Consider the following 6,019-nt stretch of genomic DNA (forward strand, 5'->3'; position numbering starts at 1 on the left):
AAAAAATGAGACTTTTAATGTCGTGCTTGAACAGCTGCTGTGTGTGCGTGCGCGCGCGCGTGTGAAAGATGGTCAGTTTGTCTCTTTAATGACCCTCCGCTCTTTAACGAGCTCATAAGGGAGCTCGTCAAGCAGACACATGCACCGACTTGACGAAAAGTCAAGCAAATGAGCTCACCTGCTTGTAACCAGGCAACCAGGGAGGGGGGCGGGGTAAGGTGCGTCCCCAGGCGTATGGCCGTCAATCACGTCGAGATTGACGGCGTGCTGCCGAGCCGTGAAAGTGGCCCGCAAGTTGCCGTTGAGTGCCTTCACCCACAATGCATTGCGGTTTTCAAACAGCAAGATGGCCGCTTTCAAAGTGCTCGCATATGCGTGTGCACGCGCGCACAATGTGGTCAACACGCAGGGGCACGCGCATGCACACGCGTGCACGTGCGCCACTGACCTGCTATTTGCAAGCTTTTCTGCTTGGCTGCCACCTGCTGATCACGCTCGGCTGTGTGCGTGCGTGAATCTGCTGCTTGAGTAAAAGTGAGTGATGGATGAGTGTGCGCGCGTTTGGGTCGGGAGGGGGGTCAGGGGGGGTCAGGGGGGGATCCGGTCTATGACAGACAGACGCAATGACACAAATGAAGGAAGAAAAATGGAATTTTGGACAGAAACAATGTGAGTGTGTTGACCCTTTAAGAGTTCACAAGCGAGCTGACACTAAATCAAATGGCTGCCTCACACACGCGCACGCACACACACACAGGCCCCGCCCCCCTCCTCTAAAGTCAGCCTAAAGCTGTAGCTGACAAGAACACACACATTCAGCACACTTTTAATTAGTGCTGCAGTTATAGTTGAGTGATCACACACACGCACACGTGCACACGCACACACACACCGCACACTCCCACTGTGAGCTGCGATGAAGTCAATTTGCGCTTGCGCTTAGCGACTGAAAAAAAGGTGTTGATGGATGGCAACAAAGTGGAGGGCTTGATGGACACACCAGATTGCTCACCTTCAACTTCCTGCTTTCAATTTCCTGCTTTCAACTTCCTGTCTTCAACTTCCTGTCTGTGTCCGAATGAGCATCCTACTATTAAATTAGTATTTTTTCTATTGTATTATTTGAGTATAGAAAATAATGTAGGAAGTCTTGAAACATTTTCATTCTCAATAAATCATCGGTGATTTATGCGCCGGTGCGTGTTGACGGTTTCGGTGGTCGCGTGATATGCGAGGAGGAGAAAGTCGTGAGCCGGCTGTCCGAATGGCCCAAACAGAAGAAACATATTACGTGTCAGGTTCAGGCAAGCCACAACATTTCAAAGAAAAAAAGGACTGCATTGGACTTGACTTCCTGCGCCCGGTCTCGGCTGAGTTCGCCAGGGTCTGGTGGGATGAGGTGGTCGTTGTGAACCCAAGTGCAGGGAGGCAGAGCCAGGTAAAAAAAACAAGAATTTTCTTTCTTCAAACAAAAATAAGGAGGCACACAAAGTACTTGTCGGGAATAAAAACAACAGAGTCCAAAATGGCAAAGAAGTCGGGGGAAACGACAGGACAAAATATAAAAGCGGCAGCATGACAGCAGGAAACACCAACGACAACTCGACACAGACAGAGACAAGAAAAGAGAATAATGCTGCATTCGAGAATGGTCGGAAGTCGAATATATTCGCGTTGGTTTTTCCCAGTTCCGACCTGAAAGTGTTTGAGGCGAACGTCAACAACCAAAATGGCGGATAGTGATAAACATTTTTTTTTATTTTGGTCCTCAAAACTCATTTTGACCTCTAGAAAACTTACCTTTTTGCAATTTTGCTTAATTTATTGTTTTATTCTTATTTTATAAGCATTCCATACAGTTAAGTAGTTGAGCGTATAATTTCATGCAGGGAGATAGCGGCAATACTGTCACATACATTGCGTTACGTGGAGTTATCTCTAACATTTATGCATGAAGGAAGCTATCTAGTTTTATACTCGAGTAAATTGTGTTTTGCCATTCAGAGTGACGTCACATTGTAGTCCGCCGGTGAAGTTTCGCTCCTTTTTTTTCTTCCGACTTCGCAAGTGGAATTTCCGAGTTCAAGGGGGCGTTCCCGTACACACTTCCTGGTTTGAACTCGAAAAAGTCCGACTTCCGACCATCCTTGAATGCAGCATAAGGCCTCGTTCAAACAAGGCTTGGTTCCTCAAACAAATCTTGTCCAGACGCAAGCATCTCGAAGACATGCAAAGAAGCCGCCGAGGACGTTTAACGGCTGTACGGAAAGTACGGAAGACGAATCAGCCAAGAAGACCAACCACTGATCTAAATAGCCAGTTTTGAGGCTGCCATATTCCTCCCCAGAAACGTTTCTCGGCATACATTCGCGCATTATGTGTAAAACATTAAATATACCACAAAGCTGGAGCTCCTTTTGATTAATTCTATTTTAGAAAAGCTACTTGTTTATTTAAAAAAAAATCAGTAATAAAGCAATTAATCCACAGTTCTACAATATATCAAATGTGATCCTATTCATAAGCCATCCGAGTATTAGACTTGAGCTGGCACATGATTGTTGTGATGTTGGAGATTGTGCCACAGGTTATTGGACTTGTGAAGACATGAAGTGTTGTGATGGTTGGGGCAACTCCTGTATTACAATGTTTTAATAGGACTGGACAATATTGAAAAATATCTACTGGGCCATGCAGAATTTCTTTTTGAATTGTATCTGACAATGCAACAAAATGTGCCTCACCCTCCAATAGTTGAACATTTGTAGGGTAATTACAATTAATACATTTAGCAACATGAAATGTCATCCTTTGATTAAATACAAATTGTATATTATTAGGTGAATGTTAAATATTGCGATATTCCGTAGTTGAAGCACTATATGAAAAGCAGTGCATATCGCATGTTCTTCCAAAATCGTGCAGCCCTAAATGTATATTATATTGTTATAACACATGTATTATATTGTTATAACACGTGTATTATATTGTTATAACCAGGGGTGCACATAATTGGTACGCAGGTACGCATGCGCAACAGAAATCACAGAAGCGTAACGTCAAGTAAGTCACGACGCGCCTTTGCGTACCTGTCTTTCACATATCACACGGCCATCTCATTCATTCTTGTTGAGCACAGTGAAGGAGAGAACTTTGAAAGATGCCAAAGAAACAACAGACTTTAAGCAGCTTCTTTGGAGTCGAACCACCAAAAAAGAAACAGACAATCGATCCTGAGCCGAAGAGGGCTTTTTCTGAAAAGTGGCTCCAAGAAGTGCCGTGGCTTGATGCTAATAACGAGCGCACTGAAATGTGGTGCAAAATTTGCCGCGCACATCCACATCTTGCGGACAAAACAGGTGCGTTTTTAAGGGATCAAAGAATTTCAGCCATCCTTTATTTGACAAACATGAAAAGAGCAAAGAACACACGAATATAGCGCAAGCTATTGCTAATCAACAAGCTAGCCGTGAAAAAATAGCCAGTCGTCCTCTTGCTAGGCGGCGAGACAGACTTAATGACGAACAACGACAAGCTCTGTGCAATATTTTTCTCCTCGCCTTTCATAAGGCTAAGCATGCACGTCCTATGTCTTCCTATTCTGAAGATATTCATTTACTGAAGCGGCTTGGAGTGGATGTCGGCAGTGGGTATCATTCGCGTGAAGGTGGCACGCGGATCGTTCGGAGCATTGCGCAAACCATCAGCGGGGAGTTGAGAGCAAAGCTGCAGTCTTCTGAATTTTGGGGGCTACTTTTTGATGGATCGGAGGATATCACAAAAACTGAGCAGGAGATTGTTTACATTGTGCCAGTGTCCACTGACGGAGACTTTTCCTCGGACTTCCTTGGACTAATTGAACTGGGTGCTGATCGAACCGCACAAGCCATTACCAACGGACTCGTGAAGCTTTTTCAGGACGCAGGATTGGATGACTGGAGGGGCAAGCTGGTTGCTGTGTGCACAGACGGTGCTGCTGTTAATGTTGGTGCGTACAACGGCGTTGTGCCAAAACTTAACTCATTCACTGCCAATGACGACTATAGACGTCAAAATCCAAGCAAACAGCCAGTTTTAATTTTGAAAAAAAAGAAAAGAAAAAATTTAAAATTAAAATTTTAATAAAAAAATAATAATTTAGTTTTAGTTATAGTCTTCTGACTAAATTGAATTAAAGCCTTAGTCATAACTCAGTCACCTGATTGTATTTTAGTTTTAATCCAACTTTAGTCAACAAAAATAAAGAGCAATTTTAGTCGACTAAAATTGGCTTTTGGAGGCCGAGACCCAGTATGTGGTCTCAGTAAGACCAAGACCGATCACAAGAACGTCAACGCCCGTGTTGTAGGGTAACAGGAATTCGTTCTACGCACAATGGTAGCACTTAGCAATGAAATTGTTGTCATCGTTGTTATTCATAACAACAATGATTAATAACTATGAATGAAAACAATGAATAACGAAAACTTTCGATTCAAATTTCTTGTCAAAATTCGCACTGGCTGTTTGCTTGGATTTTTGACGTCTATAGTCGTCATTTGCAGTGAATGAGTTAAGCAACTCGTTGCAGTTGGAAGCTCCCTGGTGCACATTTTGTGCACCGCACACACACTAGAGAACTGTGCAAAGTCAGCTGATAAAAGTGTGCCTTACTGTGAGACATTTAATCGCTGTTTGATCAAGCTGTTGCAGTTTTACTTGCAGAAAGGTGGTGCAAAAAACACTGCTACATTGAGAAAAATGTGTCAAGAAAATTGGATTTCTTTTGTGAAACTGGGTAAGTTTCATAATATCAGATGGTCTGCATGGAGGCATGAAACACTGTTAAAAATATCAAGACTACTGCCAGCCATTAAAATGCAGCTGGCTACAAGTGACACAAGGGAATTTCAGCATATTTGCACAGAGCGTTTTCAATGTTTTCTGGCCAACATGCTTGATATTGGTAACATTTTGAAGACCACATCTTTGAGGTTTCAGAAGGAAAAAATGACCATTGGAGAATGTAAAGATGAACTAATGGTGGCCATTGGACAGTTCACACTTCTGCTTGATAGTAAAGGTCACCACAGGACACACGCTGTTTCCAATACTGATGCTGACAGAGACAAGTCGAATTTACTCAGAGGGTTAATTGAAGAATTTGAAAGTAGATACAACTCCCTCAAGTCATGTGACCACTTCTTAGTATTTGATCCCACAACATGGTCTCAAGAAATGCAAGACCTCCACCGTTTTGGCAACACAACTGTTCAAAGCATTCTTCAGAAATATGAAGTCATCTTACAACTTGACAATGAAATGACTGTGAGAGAATGGATGCACTTAAAACAGACAGGAAAACAGAAAGGAAATGGATGGACACCGCTAATCGGAGGCTCAACCAGGGACAGGTAGCTGCATCTACATCAACTTCATCATATACCATGGTGGAAACGGATGAAGCGGATGATAGCGGTGGCGACACAGAGGAGGACATTGAGGAAGACTCTTCTTAAGACCACTCGGTGAGTACCAAACACAATCTATTGGTACTCATGTGAGTAACCCATAAAAAAAAATTATGTGCACCCCTGGTTATAACACATGTATTATATTGTTATAACACATGTATTACATTGTTATAACACGTGTATTATATTGTTATAAAGTGTATATTATATCATGTATCACAATAATGTCAGAGGTCTAACTCAATTATGAATTAGGCTGCGACTCACTCCTCTGTCCACATGAAATGGCAAAGCTAATAGAAACTCTCATGGATTGAAGTGTGTAACATGGATGTTTCCAATAATACCAGGTTTCCTAACCATTTTCCCCATGCATTGTCATTTAACACAGGATTATCTTGGAGAAATTGGGCCTGCAGGGGAAGGTCACGACCCTACAGGCTAAAAAGAAATGGGACAATTTAAAAAGAAATATAAAGTATGTCCACATTTTTCTTTTGTTTTGTAACTTTTCATTTTGTGAGCATGAAGATTTGATTGTGTCAGTTTACTTTTTTTTTTTTTTT

Source organism: Festucalex cinctus, chromosome 17 (assembly GCF_051991245.1).
Source record: "Festucalex cinctus isolate MCC-2025b chromosome 17, RoL_Fcin_1.0, whole genome shotgun sequence".
Lineage (NCBI taxonomy): Eukaryota > Metazoa > Chordata > Actinopteri > Syngnathiformes > Syngnathidae > Festucalex > Festucalex cinctus.